This window comes from Pteropus alecto, unplaced genomic scaffold (assembly GCF_000325575.1).
Source record: "Pteropus alecto unplaced genomic scaffold, ASM32557v1 scaffold33, whole genome shotgun sequence".
NCBI classification, from domain to species: domain Eukaryota; kingdom Metazoa; phylum Chordata; class Mammalia; order Chiroptera; family Pteropodidae; genus Pteropus; species Pteropus alecto.
The window spans coordinates 8,740,864-8,760,762 of NW_006435762.1; the positions used below are offsets into that span (position 1 = coordinate 8,740,864).

General features: G+C 37.1%; 1 long non-coding RNA gene across 2 annotated transcripts in view; it reads left to right on the top strand.

Moving 5' to 3' along the window:
* The window catches only part of LOC112479034, a 169,622-nt gene that overhangs the window by 16,450 nt on the left and 133,273 nt on the right, over nt 1-19,899 (top strand). For both annotated transcript variants that reach the window (XR_003046025.1, XR_003046026.1), the window contains exon 2: nt 12,003-12,125. This is a non-coding gene — a long non-coding RNA (uncharacterized LOC112479034). The remainder of the gene's footprint in view (nt 1-12,002; nt 12,126-19,899) is intronic.

Genomic DNA, 19,899 nt, shown 5'->3' on the forward strand with positions numbered 1-19,899 from the left:
ATTTCACCTCTCTCTTTTCTTATCCTCTGCTATCCCACACACAACCTGCTTCCAGAATTCTGCTCTATATCTTGTGCCTTCTGGAATCTCCCTGCTGCCCTCATTGGCTTTTAAAAATCATGCTTGTCCCCAATTTGCAAATGACACAGAGGGTAAGGATTGTTTCTTATTTTGTGGCTTACAAAATTCGGAGAAAAGACTCTTTGGTATTAAAGACGTTTCTTTCCTCAACTTTCTGTTTTCAAAAACCATTTTCATTAATATTTGAGGAATTTATAGAATAATGAAAGCCTAAAAAAGTAGTAGCTTTAGGGGACATCTTTTTTCAGGCCCCTGTTTTATAAATTAAAAAAAAAAAAATCTTTATGTCCACATAACAAAAGAGAAAAAAAGAGAGAAAGCAGAATTCAACTCCAATGACCATAACTTTATAACTTAAGTGTACATCTTAAATTTTGAATTTTTATTTAAAATTAGTAAGATAAATCCAACAGATAAAATAGTGCCCTGGATACATGTCTGGTAGACTGTATTTTAATTTACTCTCCATATTTTGAGGACTGAGAGTTCAGTAGACTCCATGTGGTTGTGGTTGCTAGTACATTAATGACTGACAGGCCCAGATCAGGGGAGAATAGCCAAAGCATTCTCTCCGGTTTTTTGTTTTGTTGAAAACCAGCCCATTAACTTATTTAAAAATTTTTTGTTTCTATGTTTTCTATTCTAAGATATTAAAATGATTAAATGTTAGGAAAAATGCTCTATATTCTTATTCTTCTCCAAGTCCCTAGGAGAGGACTAGATTGTTAATTGCTTAGAGTTGATGCTGCTATGCTAATAGTTACCACATGTTTTCCCTGTCTAGAAACAACTGCTAACATTCACTGGATTCTTGGCATGAACCAGGTTCTTTGCTTATGTCACTACAGTTATTCCAATGAGTGAAGTGCTGCTTATTATTTCCACTTTATTGGTGCTAAAACTGAGGCTCAGAGTGCTTACCTAGATTATAGGTGGGGAGGTTAAGATTTGAATCTAGATAATCTGACTCCAAGACAACCCACTGTGATGCCAGACTGACTCCTGAGGCAAAGCTCTCTTGGGGTCAGGGGAATATTGTTTCTTAGAGTTCTCGCTTCTAACCCAGGAGCACACTGAATAGAACACAAGTGCTCAGGTGGATACTCTGTCCTTTTGAATGACATGAGATGAAAAAAAGAATATAGTCAGGTGTATAGATGGTTACCTCTTTTGAGGGACAGAAGAGAGATAGAATTAGAATCCTGATGTTCTTTGGCAATTCTACCCATGACCACTAGTGCTCAGGGAGTCGCCATGGAGACTTGGGTCCAGTGCTAGTTTCTTTTGGTATTCAGATCAGGATAAGGACAAGAGGATAACCCTTATAAGTGGTAACTATGGGTTTCTGCTTTACAAATATTTCCCTATTTGATGGCTTTTACCTCCCTGCCAAATAAATAAAGATGATAAGTGCCTGAATTTTTAAGTGAGTCAAGTATTCTGTCCTGCTTTTCCTCACAATCCCAAAAGGCCAATATTTTGGCATTCAAACTATTACCTTTAAGATAGCCTAAGGGCAGTCAGAGAAGCCATAGAAAAATCCCTGTGACCTAGTAGGTTTTGATTTGTGGTTTGGAAAATATATGCTTAGAGTTGAGAAACCATCTTTGCACATGCTTCTCAAGATTGGAATTTTTAGTCTTAGTTATATCAACACACATTTCATGGCAGTTTTAGATTCAGAAAACCCCTGGTCAGTTCCCCTGCAATCGTGGTGCATGATGAGCAGGTCGTAGACGACTGGCAACTCTCTCTAGGGAGTAGGCGCTTTATTTGTAGGCAATGGAAACAAAATAGAATGAAGAAAAAGTCTCAGTGGTTCCATTTTCTCCTTCATGTTGTTAATAATAAATAAGGCCCTGCATTCCATTCAAAGCAGCTTTCCAGAACCTGTACTCAGTAAGTGGACCAGGCTCTTCCTCAGTGCCACTGCCTCCTTTTATAGACTTTCTTAATTAGCTTATTTCAGTGTAATGAGGGCATTCGTGACTTTCAGCTGATCAGCCAACATCTCTGCTTTCACTCAGCCCAGAGAAATGCAGGGACAGACGATGGGTGGGATGTGAGGGCAGTGCCAGTCCCACTCAGCCTGGACCACCAGGGCCCATGGGAGGGAGCATGAGTGCAGCAGCCTGGTTCTCTTTTCTTCTTCCCTTCGAGGTCTAAGAGCAGGTCAATGGGAAGTCAGGCAGGAGAGGCGTTTCCTGTATTCTGGGCACTTTTCCCTAGCCCTTTGAAAATGTGCCTTTCTTTAATCCTCGTAAGTATCCACTGAGGTAGGGACTGTTATTACCCCATTTGTAGATGAGAGGTTCAGTGACTTGCCCCAGGTCACAGCTGGAAAGTGGCAGAGCATGAGAATTGAACCAGGTTGGTCTAAGAGAGAGAGGGTATAGACCTCCCTTCTTTGTTTTTTAAGTCCTAGGGTAACAAAAAGCTATGTCCTACCCACTGGGCAGTGGCACCATCATGCCATTTCAAAGGGTACTGTGACCTAGACCAGGAAAACAAAAAACTGAGGGTGTCCCCTTTAGGTCACTCTGTATCATGAATTGTAGTGTATACTTCCCACTCCCAAAGACTCCAACAGTATGGGAGGTCCCCTCCTGGCTGCTCTGGGCCCGGCCACAGCTTCCAGCAGAGAACTGGAACCAGGCTGTCTCTGAAAATAGAGTACATGAGCAGAGAGGCAGCTGGTTCCTTTCTGAGCCAAGTGGGCACCATGCCAATTCCTCCTGGAAGAACTCTATCCATATTCCTTTCTCCTTGACCCAGAGGGAGAGGAAAGCTGAGTCTTTAGGTAATTCTTCATTGCCTTTGAACATGGAAGAGATTAGAACCTGAGGGTTTATTCTGGGGTGTTTCTAATGAACTCTGAAAGGTTAGCCTGTCCTTCTTAGAATAAAAGTCTTGTTTCTTATCATATGCACGGTACCATTGGTTGTGTGTGTATATGTGCATGTGTGTGCGGAAGCGCGCGCGCGCGTGTGTGTGTGTGTGTGTGTGTTCCCATTGGTTGTGTGTGTGTATGTGTGTGTGTGTGCGGAAGCGCGCGTGCGTGTGTGTGTGTGTGTGAAGCTGAAAGAAGAAAGCCAGGCACCTCATTGGAGTGGCGTATGTCTGTTGTCTAGGTAGAAAGAATACTTGGTATGGAATGCTCAAAAACAAAATGACTCCTGTTCTGAATTTGAGGTCATTTTTTCTTAGTGGACAGCCACTTCTACCTATCAGGTGGGACTGAAGAAAGCACAGCATGTGCGTTTCCCTGGGTATTCTGAGAGCAATGTCTCTGTCCATAGGAGAGCCTCCCTTTTGCAAGGTTTGCTTCCTCAGCCGAAGGACAAGTCACAGGGTTTCTGCAGGCCTAGCTGAATGACACGCTTGTACAAAAGTTGCATCTCACATTGGGGGAAAGAGAGCAACTGCTCTCTCAGCTCTATAAAACTTTAATGTTCTTTTTAGTCACCCTGCTTCCCTTTATCATAGCAGAGCCAAATGCAACCCTTAGATCCAGGGTGATGGCAAAGCTTTACCAAGACAGTTCCTCTACCATGGCAATCACGACCTGGGGGCCTGGTGACAGGTGCATATTCATACATATAATTGTGTGTATAAATGAAACATGATGGATCTTAAGATAATCATGCTAAGCAAAATAAATCAGACAGAAAAAGTTGAAAACCATATGATTTCACTTATATGTGGGATATAAAACTGAAAGCAACAAACAAACAGAAACTCATGGACAGGAACTACGGATTAGTGGTTAACAGAGGGAAGGGAGGGAGGTAGATAGGAGTAAAAGGGGTCAGATATTTGGTGATGGAAGGAAGTCTAACTTTGGGTGGTGAACACAATGCAATATATATGACATACTGTTGAATTGTACACTTGAAACATTTAATTTTATTAATGCCATTCAATAATTAAAAAATGTACATGCATACACACTATATGCATACATATATATATTTTATATATGTATATATATATATAATATATATTATACATCTGAAAGAACTAGGTTCTATATTTATGCAAATAGTACCAAGATGGGTCACAGATATTTTCTTGTATAAATGGGTTGTAAGAATAAAAACTACTTAATGACAATAATAAAAGAAAAACTGAGAATAGTGTTTTCGATTTCCTTGGTATAGAATCATTGTCCCCAGGTTACATTTACTGTCATTACTTTCCCAGCTGGTCTCTCTGATTAGAATTCTTGGAGTACTCTTGAATTCATGTCTGTGTTTTGGATGCTTTATTAACTATGCATGGCTGACACTTAATTTTATTACTAGAATTTGATAAACATTAACAGATTCCATGCTTCCTCTCCTCTCTCCTTATCTGTAGACCTTATCCCACAATACTCCTCTCTGCTCTACCCACCTTGGCCTCAGAGACAAGAACATTTATTGCTTTGTTTTATGGTTGTCCTGAAAATAGACATCGGCTCCTGCATAGTGTGCTATACAGAATTTTAATGAGTACGAAGCAAGAAGCTTGGTCTTTCACTCTGATGTGAGTGGGGTGACGTCAACCTATCCAGGAAATACTGAATTGATTTTAAAATTGCTTTGAGGGTAAATAAATCGGTGAGACTGCGCATTACCATGAGACTGCTCTACACCCACTCACACCTTCCTGTTTGTTTATCTCAACATCAGAAGTATCAAAAACCACCTGAATAGATACCTTTCAAAATATAGGTCAAAGATTGGGGGAATGGTGATTTTTTTTTAAGCCTAAATTTTATAAATTGCCATTATCCTAGATTTAAAATTGTCAGGCATTTTTAGCTGTCATTTTGAGGATTTTCTTTCTAATTCTAGGATTTGGTTCATTTACTAAAATGGGATTTGCTCTTTTGCATCATCTCTTCTGCTCCTCCCTCCTCCCATCTTCCTCCTACATGTTTCTTGAAGCACATTTTAGTGCTTCAGCCTAAAGGGCATTATATAGTGTTTTCTTCATTTCTCTTTCTGTTTTATGAAATGAAAAACCCTAGCATCCAATGTGTGAAAAGCTGGCATTGTGAGCTATTTGTAATAACAGGCAACATTCAGCAAGATGCTGTCTAATATCAAAGCCAGAGAAACTCTCTCCCTACAAAAAAACAAACAATGAAAACCCACCCTGATGTATGGCCAAATGAACAACAAACAGCCCCTCCTTCCACTCTCTAGAATATGGTTGTTTTTAAATTACTGCTTTCACAACCACTTGCTTTTCTTTTCGCAACCTTCTTTTCAGTTCGCTGGTTTAGCTAGTGATTAATGAGTTAATTAGTAAAGATTTCTAAAGTTCTTTGAAGAATAAACATACTACTTACTTCAAGGCTCCATTATGTAACATTAGGAAGATCAATTAATTTTCTAAGCTTCTTAAAAACAACAACAACCCTTTTAAATTCAACAGTAATGACTTCAGAAATGTTAACCTATTTAGAAACTGCCTTTAGTAACTTAAGATTTTGATTTTTTTATTTTTTAGTTGATTCCATGGACACTTTTCTATTGGAGAAAATTGCCGATAAATATTCCCTAACAGAGAACATTGCTTTTATTTAGCCTCAAAGAGCTTGTAGTACACATATTCAAAACAATAATTCATAAGGCAGAATTTGATGTGTCCAGTGTGTATACACCTTAGTGTCCTAAAAATACAGAGAAAGATCCCATTGTGGTGACCCGGCTCCCACGGCAGCCCAGTAGAGGAGGTCGAACTTTGAGTTGGTCTGTGAAGGATTTATTGTCTTTGTGGAGGTGGAATTTATTCTAGGTTGAAGGAAAGCAGCCCAACTTCAACGTGGGCTCTTCGCTACATGCTTGAGAGTTTGTGCATAGACAGGACTGACTTGAATGCTGGCTTCATTCAAGGTTAGGCTAGGTTAGGAAAGAACACCAGAGTAAAGAATACTTGAGACCACCAGGCCGAGGAAAATTGTGTTAAACTTATAAAGAATAGAATATTCCATAATACCTAGCATTTTCAAGCAAAGAAATGATTAAATCCTTTATTTTATCACTTTGAAAATGATGGAAGAGTAATCTTGTTCGTGAAATGATTAACCAAACAAGAATGCCGAAATTATACCATGATGGAACAAAAGAGAAATTAGAACTGAAACTGAGCATAGTGTGGAAGCAGTATTTTCTTACTCCTTCTTCTTTTCCAATAATTACAATGTTGGGGGTAACCTAAATTTGTCAAAATGCTTTTCACGTAGCAGTGTTCGATATATGATGGATGGATATATGAATAAATAACCATTTGGTTGATGAACCAATAAAACGAACAAGAGCTATCATGTAAAGTCTGGAAGGGAATTGCTTTTATATAACTCACTTTCTGCTTCATTAAAGATTAACTCATTTTTATCTACATATGACATGAGGCTGGAAAAGGAAACCAATCCTTTTTTGTTCTACATTTTAAAGACAAATGAAGAACACAGACAGCAAGCAAATGAAAGCAAACAGAAAACAAAACAAGACAAAACAAAAGCCTGACACATTCCACATGTCAACAAACTAAAAATAATATATTGTTGATTGGTTGTCCCTTGAGAAAAAGTAGCTTAAACCACCTCTTGAAAAAAGATGCTTAAATGTTTCCAGGTGGCTTTTATTCTGTCAGAACTCATTATGTGAATGGGGACACATATTTACAGGCTGCTAATACCCAGCTGATAAGAAGCCATATCTGAATTATTTCTAAGTGTCTTGGGAGCCCAGAGGTAGCTAAAAGCATCTCTGCTTAGATGTCACTCTCAATCAATTGCAGCTGTTACCTGAGTTGCTGTTTACCCATAATCAGGGACTAGGACTTGAACTAGAATTGTTTCAATTTCCTTGCACATGAAATTCAGCAAAACAGTAGAAAACTAGATAGAGTCATATTAGTAATGTGATGACTTGCCATTTAAAAGCATGAGGTAATATAGTAAAAAGTTTTGGATCAATTATTCAAAAGACAAAATTGATTTCTAATCTTGATTAATTTTTTTGGTATCTGTTTTTGCAAATATGGGCCTTTCTTTGATGAAGATTTCATTTTTGGTATAATTACTAAAATGAGAATTCATATAGTGTTGTCATCTGTAAGCTGTTTAGTAAACTAAGGAGACATGAACTAAGTCCTAGTTTATTTTCTTAATATTAAATATCACCCATTTTTATTATTCAGGTTCCTTCTAGAGAACTAAATCCCTTGGGTTGCAATTAGGAGATGGATGCACTTAAACCATGTAACCTCTCTATTTTTCAGATTCTCCATCCAGTTTATAAAATAAAAGGCTAGACTAGATGATCTCTAAGACCTGTTCTTATTTCTATTGTTATTTATTATCCTATGAATTCAATTTGGTTTCTGTCCAAACTGGTGAGGATATCCGAAATTCCTCCCTGAAGAACAGTAGTGCTTTTGCCTCAGTTTATCCGCTGTAGAACTGAGTGGGCTTCAGTATGACAAAGGCTATTTACAAACACTCTGTGTGACCCTTCTTTTGCAGCCATTTGTCTCATTTGATTAGAGTGGTGATTCTCAAATGTGGTCCCTGGACCAGCACCATCAGCATCGCTTGGGACTTACTAGAAATGCAGATTCTCCGGCCCTGCTCTAGACCTACCCAATCAGAATTATGGAGGGAAACCCAGCTTTCCAAGTTCGAACAAGCCCTCTTTGTGCTGCTGATGCATGTTAAAGTTTGAAGACACTGCTCATGAGGTTAATGTTGCAAGTTCAAACTCTAAAGTGGCCACTGATTTAATTCTGTCTCCTGACCCTAACCCAATATTTGACCTCCATCATTCATGAGAGAGATTGGGATACACTGGCTTGGTCAATTCTACTGAAGCTCATAGATCTTGATTGGGATTGAAAGTGTTTTTTAATAAGCCTTCAAGGGCATCTATTACACTGATCCCAACTCCGTACAAATAAAATCTTTTCTTTCATGACTCTTAAGTGATACCCTAGCTTTGGTTAGATCTGTTTTCTTACTACACACTTCCCCCATCCTTGTACCTTCCCATCTCCATATCTTGGCTTATAGCTATTTTCTCTACTGCCTGGAGTAAATTTTAGCTTTTCTCCCTAACAATTCAAATCCATCAAAACTTGCAGATAATTACTATCTCTAAGAAGTCTTTCCTTAATCTCATCCCAAGGGCACTCCTTCCATTTAAAAAAATTCTGTCTCTTGAATACCTTTAAACTGTGTCACCTGGAACAGCATTTCTCAAATGGAGTTATACTACCTAACTCCTGTGAGAGGTTTTTAAAAATACAGATCCTTGCACACCATACCCACTGATTTACCAAATCACAGTTTCTTGAGTGCAGGATCTGTCCCTTTAACCAGGTTCTTAGGAGAGCCACATGCAGTGAGATGAGGTATTTAGAAGTTGCTGAGCTAGAATTGAGAGAGGCAACCTTATTCCATAAAGGACCACATGGGAAATATTTGGGGCTGGTGGGTCGTATGAACCAAGCTTCAATTTCAACTCAGCTATTAAAGGCAGCCATAGATAATATCTAAACAAATGGGTATACCTGTATTCCACTGAAGCTCTATTTACAAAAATAGGGGCCATGGGCTGTGTGGTTTTCTGACCTCTGAGCTAGATTATTATTTAATTTGATAAAAATGAACTACAATGTCTAAAAGGTTACGCTATACACAGTAGGTACTTTGGACTGAATTGATAAATAAAGGAACCCAAAATAATGTAGTTGGTAGAACATTTAAAATTTGAAGTAGACAATAATCACAAAGTAATGCTACTAGATGATCTTGGCTGCAATCGTGCTGACACATGGAAACTCTTGGTGGTCGGGGGAGAGGGATAATGGGAAGCATGGAGTATGCATCTGAATTCTAATTAAGTCGGTTCATTTCTTGGTTTTTCATCTGCAAATTATATTGTACATAATCGACTTCCAGACAAAGGGTTGGTTGAGGAGTAATTTGTTTAATGTTTTAAGAATGCTACATAACTGCTAAGTGTTATTGCAGAAAGAGGTTTCTAGGGAAGAACCAAGAATAAGCAGCACTAACCCTGCGCTTTTTGATCTCCAAGTAAAACCTTAAGTTAAATGTCTCTTGGAAAGTGGCAATTTGCCCCCAACTCAAATGTCACTCCGTTCCCCATTTTACTCAGGAAAACCTCAAATACATTGTGTGGGTGATATTGAAAGACGTCAGGATCAGAATGTGCTTAAAGTTGCTAAGAGGAAACAGATGTTCTCCTTAGCTGGGCAAAAGATTCTCAGAGTTTCCAGGGAAATATAAACTTCTTGAAGGCCACATGGGATCATGCCTTAAAATGTCCTGCTTTTGTTTATGCCTCACATATGCAAAACCGTGGTGAAATGTGTTGTTCTGGGAGAGACAGAGGAAAATTAATGAGCTGGAAACAATAAGGAACTCTGTACATGGCAAAAAAAATTGTAATGGATGTTATTCTTAACAAAAAAAAAAAAAGCTAAGACAAGATTAGAATTGTCATTTTCTTCAATTCTGATTTTTATATGTATCTTTAAACATCTATCTCTGAATTACCTTGGTGGTTGGCTGGATTAACAATTAGTTTTCTTTAAGACTCTCTGCTCTCATGCTTTTCCAAGTAAGTTAAGAGTTTTTTCTTATTCCTATAGATTATACCTTTTTTACTACAGCTGGAAAACAAGAAATAGTTGCAATGAAAAAAATAGTTGGTGGCTTTTCCACTTGAATAAAATCAAGTGTGAAACTAATGCTTTGAAGAGTGATCTGAATGCAGACAATTATAATTTTCAGCCAGGAAAAAATACATACAGAGACTTGTATTTCTCCCTGATCACAGTGACATCAAATAGTTGATCCTGCAGAGAAATGCTAAACAAATGTAATATTTTGTGTATATTTTTTTCTGAAATAGAAAGTTGATAAGAAGTTGAGTCCAAGGAGATTAGGCATCCTGCAAGGTTCAAGACCAGCCTAAAGCTGCAAAGGGAAGTGGGGAAACAACTGGAATATTCGTGGTTTCTGAATTACTGTAGAATGTTTTATATGATAAGGCCTCATCTAGAGTAAACTTATCTTTTCTGTTTACTCTTTCTGGATAAATCAGTGATGGATTAATTGGCTAAACTCAAAATACAACTATAACAATTGTGGCTATTTAAGCACATGATCAATGAATTTGTTTTTTTATACATTTTGTTGAAGTTTATTAGTTTTGGAATAGATCTTGGTGCCATCATTGAAAACTTAGGCAGATATGAAGAGGTCTAGAGAAAGAGAGGACAGAACTTCTTTGAAAAGCAATAGAGTATTTATTCATCTGAGGGGTTGTAAGGAAGGCTGGCTGGGCTTCGTATTGCAAGGTGGAGAAAAGAAAGTTTATTTAGAAGATGCAGAATATCTATTATATCTAAGTAAAACAAAGACATCTTAGACTATAAGCAGCTCATCCTAAAATCCATGCCATATTCTCATGTTTCAGACCTGGCATAGGGAGAAAGTGCATAGTAAAGATGTTTGCATGGACAAACACCTGCCTACCATTAGGCATGGAGCAAAATTAAAGGTTCATCTTTGAAATGGTAGTGGTGGTTACTGACTTATCTTTACATCTCACCCCAAGAAATTGAATGAATTCTTCTACTTTGTCAAGAAAAGTGTCATAGAGTCAAGGAACATTAGATCCCGAAGGCAACCTCACTACTTCATTTTTGTGGATGAAGAAATTAAGATTCAAAGAAGAAAATTTCTTCCCCTAAAACCTTTTTTTGTTGCTTTTAACAAACATTTATATAGAGCTTTTCCGTTTACAAAATGATTCTCCTTTCATTGTTTTCATTTGATCCCTACAACCCCACATTGTAAAAACTGTTATGATAATAAATCAATTTTATAGATGAAAATATTGGGGTGTAGAGAGATGAAGTTAAATATCATCCTTACCTTCTTCCTCTTTTTATCCCTTCTATCCACTCAATCGCTTAGTCCAGTGGAAAAGAACTCTTAAATATCGCTCGAATCTTTTCATGCTTGGATACTCCCACCTCCCCTGTTACAGGCCAAGCTGCTTTGAATTTTTCCCTTGATCACAGCAACAGCTCATTACTGACCCACCAGCTTTGACCCTGACCCCAACCAATCCTATCTCCAAATATTCTAAAACAAAGATATGACCACATTATTGCTCAGTGTAAAACCTTCAATAAATTTTAGAGTGCATGTCATCCATGCATAGTATAAAAGCCTCCTTTATATCTTCTGCCTATGGATTTAGCCTCAGCACACATACATCCTGTTCTCATTCTCCTCTTTTACCACATTCATATGCTCTTTCCTATTTTATAGTTCTCAATGGGACAGCTGATAATGGGAGAGAAACTCATAGAAAAAAAGCACTTTCAATTTTAAGATACATTCATCAATTCACTTGAATTTCTATTAGCTAGCATTGTGCCAAATATTTGGTAGACACTAAACAAAGGTTTGCTGAATGAATGGATGATTCAAAGGTGGATATTCCCCTCGTTTCATTTAAAGCCAAAGTTGTAGTATCTCTATTTTACTGAAGAGAAGGAGCATGATTTATTTTCTCCACAATTCTTTACATATGATGTGGTCAAAATGGAAGTTTCATTTAGGGATTTTTTTCCTCCAAACCTCTTCTAATATTCTTCAATCAGTTTAAACTTTGTAGATATTGGTTGGCTATCTCTTATAGATCATATATACATCCCTCAAATAATGTGACTTTTTAGGGTATTTAATAAATATACGATTGATTATTCAAATTCAGTACAAGTTATGACACTTGCATGAGTAAGTAGTAGAAAGCTTCTTTTTCTGAGTTTAACGGGTGTTACTTTTCAAGTGTGAAACATTTTAATGTATGTCTGTTATTATATTGCAGATGAAGATTCAATTTCATCCATTATTTGAGGTGTGAAGAGGACAACTTTTTCATTAGCCTTCCATCTGGTCATGCTAGCATGGACATTTACCTTCAGCAATGATGACTGAGTTCCATTTTCTGGTGAGAGTGTTAATGGCATATTAATATTTTTTCCTTTAATCTTTTCAGGAGAGAGGTTTATCAATTTCTTAATTGACCTCTAATGTGCTTGAAAATTAGGAGTGATAAACACATGCAAATTAATGCCTATTTATATTGAACAGAAATATCTTTTGGGTTGACTGATACACTGCCCACATCATTTGTTCCATTTTTTTTTGCGTTAACCTTTTCTTCTCCAAAGCATGAAAAACTTACATCTGCAAATGATAACAGTAGTTTCCATCCCCCTCCCCCCTTGGTGATCTTATACTTTTAATTTTACTTTATTTACCATTTGGTTAGCATTGATATGACTTTCACAAGCATTTTTATTTTCACTTCCAAAATGCTGGCTTGGTTTGAATAGCCCTCTTTTGATGGTAGTTTTAAAATTAACTGAGGTTAGAGTGGTAGGGAAGAAGGAAAAGGAAGATAGCATAGAGGATTAACTTGGAAGGCATGACCCAACCAGCCGAGTTAAATGCGGAGCACTGTTGCAATCCTGCACATCAACCTGAGATCTCTTGATTCCTTAGGAGGATTTTCTTTGACTGAAATGGTAATGTCATGGATAGATGGTAACAACTCAGTGTGTAGAGCTTACAACTAGTAAAGATGGTATGTTTTATGATGTAGCCTGTATTTTTATAGAAGAGTCCAAGTATCAAGAAATTTGGCTCAGTTGTCTTCACGAGGAATAGCACGAATGGAACAAAGTGAGTTAACTCTAACAGAGCAAAGAAATATTTTGTTATAGTCACTTGGCCATTGTCTATCTACCTAACTATGCATCTCTGAATTCTAATTTACTGCCTTACTTAAAACTAAGCCATAAGCATATTGTATTCGACAACATGCCATTAGCCCCATATTTTTATTAGGATTCTGATATATATATATCTATATCTATATCTATATCTATCTATATAGATTTTTATTAGGATTCTGATATATATATATATATACTCAAGATGACTGCTGCTGCCTCGGTCTCTCACTGTTGTGTCTTTCAAGTAAATACTGATACTCAAATACTGGGTCTTGTTCTTCTTATCTACCCTCCAGAGCTTGTTGGTGCAGTTGGCTCAGTTATCCCAGTCCCTGCTCTTTCTAAGTAATTAAATGTCTCTGCCAGCTCATCCTAGCCTCCCTCCCATATTCCTGAATGTCTATCATGACTACTGCCCAAGTTAGCCTAAATTCCAAAGATTCTAAAATGCTATTAATGTGCTTGATTTATTCATTGATTTGTAGGTGACAAATACATGTCAAATGGATTTGTCTCCAGAGGACAGAAAATAGTATGTTCTAGAAGCAAGGAAACCTTTGGGAGCCTTAGGCAGGAATGAAGCTTTCAGGAGCCCATGAGCTTTCTAATCTTATTTTTAATGCACAAGCTTTTCTTACCTGTCACAGGCTTGCTGCCATCCAAAACCTTGTTGTTATTATATGTCAGAGCTTTAAGAACTCAAGGTTACCAGCAGGAGTAGAGTCATCGTCCCGACAGATAAATTAAGCCTGGGTCTGCTGGATGTGAGAAAGAGGTACGGCATAAAGTGTCATAGGCTGTCTGAAAAGCCCTCATTTGCTGTCTGAGAAGCAGTGACTTGTGCCTGTGTGCCTGTGTATAATGGGCCCTAGTAATGACACTAGGGCAGAAGGGTGATCAGGCAACTGGCTTACGGAGTGGTGTAGCGTTCTTCAGAGTGGAACAATTTCTGAGGTGGGTTCAGGAGGTTCTTTGATTTAGATTCCTGTGAAAGAAGCAAGCACATCGCTGCAGGATATAAGTGATCTGAAAGTTTCAGAAGAAACTAAAGACCAAGAGAATATGCCTTTGATTATTGGAAGGCGCATTTTTCATTTTGCTCTTAACTTTGCCATCAAATTTTGTACCATGCCCACAGATAAAATTAAAATACTTAAGTATTTTTTCTAGTTCAGATTTTTTGAAAGCAAATTCTAAGAATTACCTGCATCTGTCCTGGTCTATGTACTCTGAAATTTGAGAATAGATTTTGAAGACCACTTAGTTTTCCACCAGAGCAAGCTTCTGAAAACCTCATATATATAGCACATAGAATGGGCTCTGTTCAGGACAAAAAAACAAAAAAAACAAAAAACAATGACAAAGTTTAAAAACGTTTTAGATGTAGGAAAATGCTTTTATCTTACGAGTATACTTTTGGCTTTCAGGAGTTAGAAGAAGGATAATTCCTAAGTCTATTAGGGAAGAGCATGAACAAGATAAGTAGGCAAGGTGGGTGGCTGAAAAAGATCCATTGGGAGCTTCCTGGTGAATCGAGGAGGCTCCAAAGAGTTTTAGGAATGGGAGAGACAACCAAATGGTATTTATCCTTTGAGTTTCTATTATTAGAGATTCCAAGTGGTGAACCTTAAAACAACTTGCTTGGGGTTAAATTGATAACTAATTGCCTCAGGATTGTTTGAGGGTTGTACAGAGCTACTTGCCCCAGAATTATTGTCTATGAATTTCCTTATTGAGGCTTGCAAAGAGAATTAAACCATGTAGCTGGGATCTAGGACCTTGAAACAGGGTTATAGATCCATTGGATGTCAGAAATGAGTCTCATGTGGCTGAGGAGTGATTACCTAGATTTGCATAGTGCATTATGGTAGTCACTAGCTACCATATTTGTAATTTAGACTTATTAAAATAATATTAAAGTAGTAAGTCATTTAGTCACACTAGCACATTTCAAGTGCTCGATAGTCATGTGTGGCTATCACATTGGATAGTGCAGATATAGAACATTTCCATCATTGCAGAAAATTCCATTGGATAGCACTAATCTAGAAGAACTATCTTTGATGGGGATGAAATGCAGAAAGGTTTTTATCTACTGAAAGACAGTACAGGGTGGGGACTGCAGACTGGGGCAACAAAGGTAGTTTCAGTGTCGAAAGAATGATGTCTAATTCTGGGTGTATCAGGTTTGACTACTTTCAGCCTGTAAAACTGAAATGTCATTCCAGTTCATATCTGGGCCAGTTCCCAAGGTGAATTCCTGATGCTGTCCTGATTCTACTGAGCATCTGCTTCCTTGTTTGGAGGACTGGTGTAGGGGGTTCAGTTGACATAGTAGCCCTTCAGGGAATGTACCTGTCAGTATAAAAGGTGGCTTGTCCTGTTAAGTTGCTAATCAGGAACTGGACTTTTATATTTCAGTTAGAAGAGCTAAGTCCCTCTGGAGGTCCTTGTAAATGCTCATCTATTCAGAGAATGCAGACTTGGGAAGGACAGAAAAGAAGCTAGGTGCTTACTTCACTCAAGCAACACAACCAGAGAATCCAGGTTCTGAGACTGAGTTGTGCTAAGAAACCAGACCCACCAGCCCAAGGGAAGTAAGAATCCAGGGCAGGTAGAACAGCCAGAATTCTCCCTTGTGTGGAAAAAAGGGTGGAAGAAATAAAAGATCATGAACCAGATATTTATACAAGGAATAGCTCTCTTTGTTTTTGCTCAGAGTCTCCTTTCTCTCCAGGACTCTGATATGAGTACTTGTAGGAGAGGCTGGGCTGGGGAAGAGGCATAGTACCAGAGAGTCAAAGCCAGCCTTTCCTCAGATCACTAAGGCTTTTTCTTCTCCGGCCAAGCTCGTCTGAAAGTCTCATTCTGTATGAGTTCTTTCCCGGGAGGCTCTTTATTTCCTGAAGCAAACAGTCTTCTGGCAGCCCCACCCTACCAAGCAGCCAGGCACAGCTGAATATCAGTAGCAAACAACACAGCTGGGACTCCTGCTAGGATAAGATTCATTGGCAGCCTATCATATGCCAGGAACTTTCAGGGATGTTATTTAGTTGATTTCTCATAGTGAACCTATGGGAGAGAAATTGTGATCTCTGTTCTACAAAGAACCAAACTGCGGTTCTGAGATGTTAAATAACTTGCTTGAGGTCCTTGAACTATACTGATGACTAGAGGGTTGACCCGGGTGTATTTGAATCAAAGCCCACTTGTATCTCTGCTTCTAAATTACATTGTCAACTGGGTCTAAAATGTGTCCTTAGATTCAAGGCCTAACCCTTTCCATTGTAGGATTTTGTGTTACAGAAAGGAAGGATGGTGGGTGGCAAAATATATGATAATTAATTTTATATGTAAGTTTGACTGGGTCATGGATGCCCAGCTATTTGGTCAACCACTATTCTGGGTGTCTCTGCCAGGGTGTTTTTGGATGAGATTAACATTATAATCATTGGAATAGAGCAAATTGTTCTACATAATGTGGTGGGCCTTATCTAATCAGTTGAAGGCATGACTAGCATAAAAGGACTGGCCTCCCTGAATAAGGGAAAATTCTCCAGCAGACTGCCTTCAGATTTCATCTGTAACATCACCTCAACTGAGTCACTAGCCTGTGAACCAATTATTTATAATAAATCTCTTTGTATATAAATATATATATCCTGTAGGTTCTGTTTCTCTGGAGAACCCTCACTAATACACTAAGGAGGGAGGGAGAGTGAACCTCCTCCACATTGAACAAGATCCAGAAGGCTGGGTCTCGACAGGCGCACCTATCTCACTTTTACTTATTATAAATACTCCTCGAATACACAATACTCTTCTTATCTTTGTGGATTATCCGTAAGGTACACTATAGTAATCTGCTGTTGGCCATTCTGTATGCTCCAATGCCCAGGTGAATCTCTTGGAAAACCTGGGAGAAAACCTAGAGTTTATGTTTCCATAATATCCAGACACTTGACATAAGCTGGTGAAAACTGCAGTAGAGGAAAAAGTTTGTACCAAAAATTCAGTAGAAATTGGTAGGATTATATGAGCTTTGTTATATGGCTCATAAGCTCTGAAAACCCAAATTCTGAGCATTCTTCAATAATGGAGCCAATGAACTTGACAGCTCAAAGCATTCTGAGCAATTATTTAATGTCATTTTTTTTTATTCCGAAATATTAAAGTTTCAAGTTAGTATAGCAATTTAAGTCATTGGACTTAGAGTATGTGCATGTTGAATTATGTCTTTCTTGCTCTTTCATTTCCTTTATTTTGTGAAACTGGTTTTTCCAGGTCACTCTTATTACCTCAATTATTCTCTAGTCATTTGAATCCATAGCTTAGACTTAGATAGAGTACTCAAATGCCCCACTCCAAGCCCTGGTCCAGCTAAATGAATTCCTTTAATCACTTCTAGGTTAGTCAGTGAGGATTTAAGTTAGCTTTATGAAGTATCGACAGCAACACTGATGGATGTTATTAAAGATTTTGAAGGAATAAAAAAAGAAATTAATGCTCACTTTACATTATGAAAGAAAGAGAGAATTGCAGATTTCTCTGTTTGGCTCAATACATTTTTTCCCCATCAAAATTTTGTTATAAACAGTATTGACAATCTGTATTTGAAAAGCTTAAGAGAATTCTTGACAAATCAGAGTGTATTTTTCAAATGCAGTGAACTAGTGCATACTTTTAGAATGCAATTTTTATATTAAATCAGAAAAGTTTATAACGATCTGGATTGTATATATAAGTGAGAGACATCTCTGATGCAAACTTCTTCATCAAGCCCCACATCTAATCAACCAACAAGCCCTGATGCTTCTGTCATCAAATCCAGTGACCTATCTTTATTTCCATTACGATCACTCAGTCCAGTTACAATCATCTTTCCAATTATACAATAGCCACCTGACAAATACATGGCTTACCTTTTATGTTACCCCTCTTCAATTAATTCTCTGCATTGTAGCATGAGTGATTGTTCAGAAACATGGATTGGATTAAATTCCAATCTCCTTTTCATAGCCCCAAACTATGTAATCCAATCTCTGTCCTCTTCCCTCCTTCCTAACTATCCTCCAGCCTTCCTCACAACTCAGGCCTTTAAACATGATTCTCTCTACCACAATGCATCCCACAAAACACACATATTCATGCTCTCCTTCTGCATGATGGGTGAATTTGTTCTTAACTTTCAGATCTTAGCTTAGATGTCATTTCCTTGGAGAAGTCTTCCCTAATTATTCAGTCTAAAGTATTGATCTATTCTCTGTTACAGGTCATGTTTATTTTCTTGATAGCACAGAGCACACTTTGTATCTATTCAATGAAATTGTTTATGCACTTGTTTGCACATGTATACTCTAAGTTCCTTGACTACAGGACCATGCTGGTGCCCAATAACTATTTGTTGAATAAAAAATTTGATAAATGAGATATCAAATATGAGATAAATGACAAAGCAGTTAATTGTTTTTAATAAAGAACTTACCAGAGGTATTCTTTAAATGATGACCATACTTTGAGTCATTCATACTTCACATAAATATAATTCATGTGAAAAATTTTAAGTCTTATCTATATAAGTTGAGTGTACCTAAAATTATTTTGTAATTGAGTTGAATTCTGACTTTTCTTTATTTCAAATACTTAAATACTTATTTTACATTTCCTGATTCAAAAAGTTAAAAAAAAAATCTGTATATATCTATTATCTATCTATCTATCTATCTATCTATCTATCTATCTATCTATCTATCATCTATCTATCATTGTCTCCCAGCCTTCCTATACCTTATTTACACATAGAAATGCTTTCTTTTATGCTATACAGGTATTTATGAAAGTGTTGAACATTGAAATTTTCTAAATCAAATTATATTTTTATGACATACTGTTTTGTAGATACTTTATCTTAAATTCTGATCGCTTAAATGTGACTTCTAATGACTATCCTCTATCTCAATCTAGTTTATAAATATTATGTATTTATACTTAAATGCACTAGAGGAAATGCTTCTTAAAACAACTTAGAGAGAATTGTTTTGCAAATGAAAAGTTATTAAGCAATGAGAACAATGTTCACTTTTTGTATCTGTTGATGTTTGATATATTTATGTTTTCTTGCACCGTCTTGGGTTTTCTGAGGACAGATCATGTCAAGCTCCTCTTTCTTTGTAGGATTTTACAACACAGATGAAAAATGTAGGTTGTGATGAAATAGTGAATAAAATTATTTTAAAGGTTGAGTTCTCTATTATGGACTTTAAACAAAACAAAAACAAAAACAAAAAAACACAAAACCCTGGCTCCCATGTATGTTTAAATCCTCAACTTGGGGATTTATTTGAAGTCTATTTCCCAATCCAGTCTTAGGATGCTCTGGCTTCTGTTGTGGGTATTGAACTGGCACAGTCTGTGTATGCATTACTAATGTCTTCACTGGGGTCTGAACTGAAAGCCTCTTGGGTTTAGAGATAGATTAATGCTAGCATTTGGGTTATTACAGATGGAACACTGAGGACCCTCTTTTTAAATAAGTACAATGCATGTATTTATTTTTCTTTTCTGTGGTTCATAAAGGTAAAATGGAAAAATATTTTGCTACTTCTGTATAAAAATACATTACAGAAATTATATTATCACAACTTTAAAGGTTTAGGTTCACACATTTGCATTAATAGATTTTCATAATCAACTAAATTAAAATTAATTTTAATTTCTTTTTGGCTAAAACATTTTAATGCATTTTGTTTGTTTATTTGTTCTTGACTAGATCTATTACTCACTGAAAGGCAGATAGAGTATCAGCTAATTGTGTTTCTTCACAGGGTTTGCTGAGCTATTCAAATGAGCTATAGGCCTACTTATTTTATTAGCCTAAGTATTCAAATCTGATTAATATTTGGACAGTGTTTAGTTAGCAGTGAGAAAAGGAGTTTGGAAAATTAGCCCTGTCATATTTCAGAAAGCGGTTTAAAAATGTGAAGT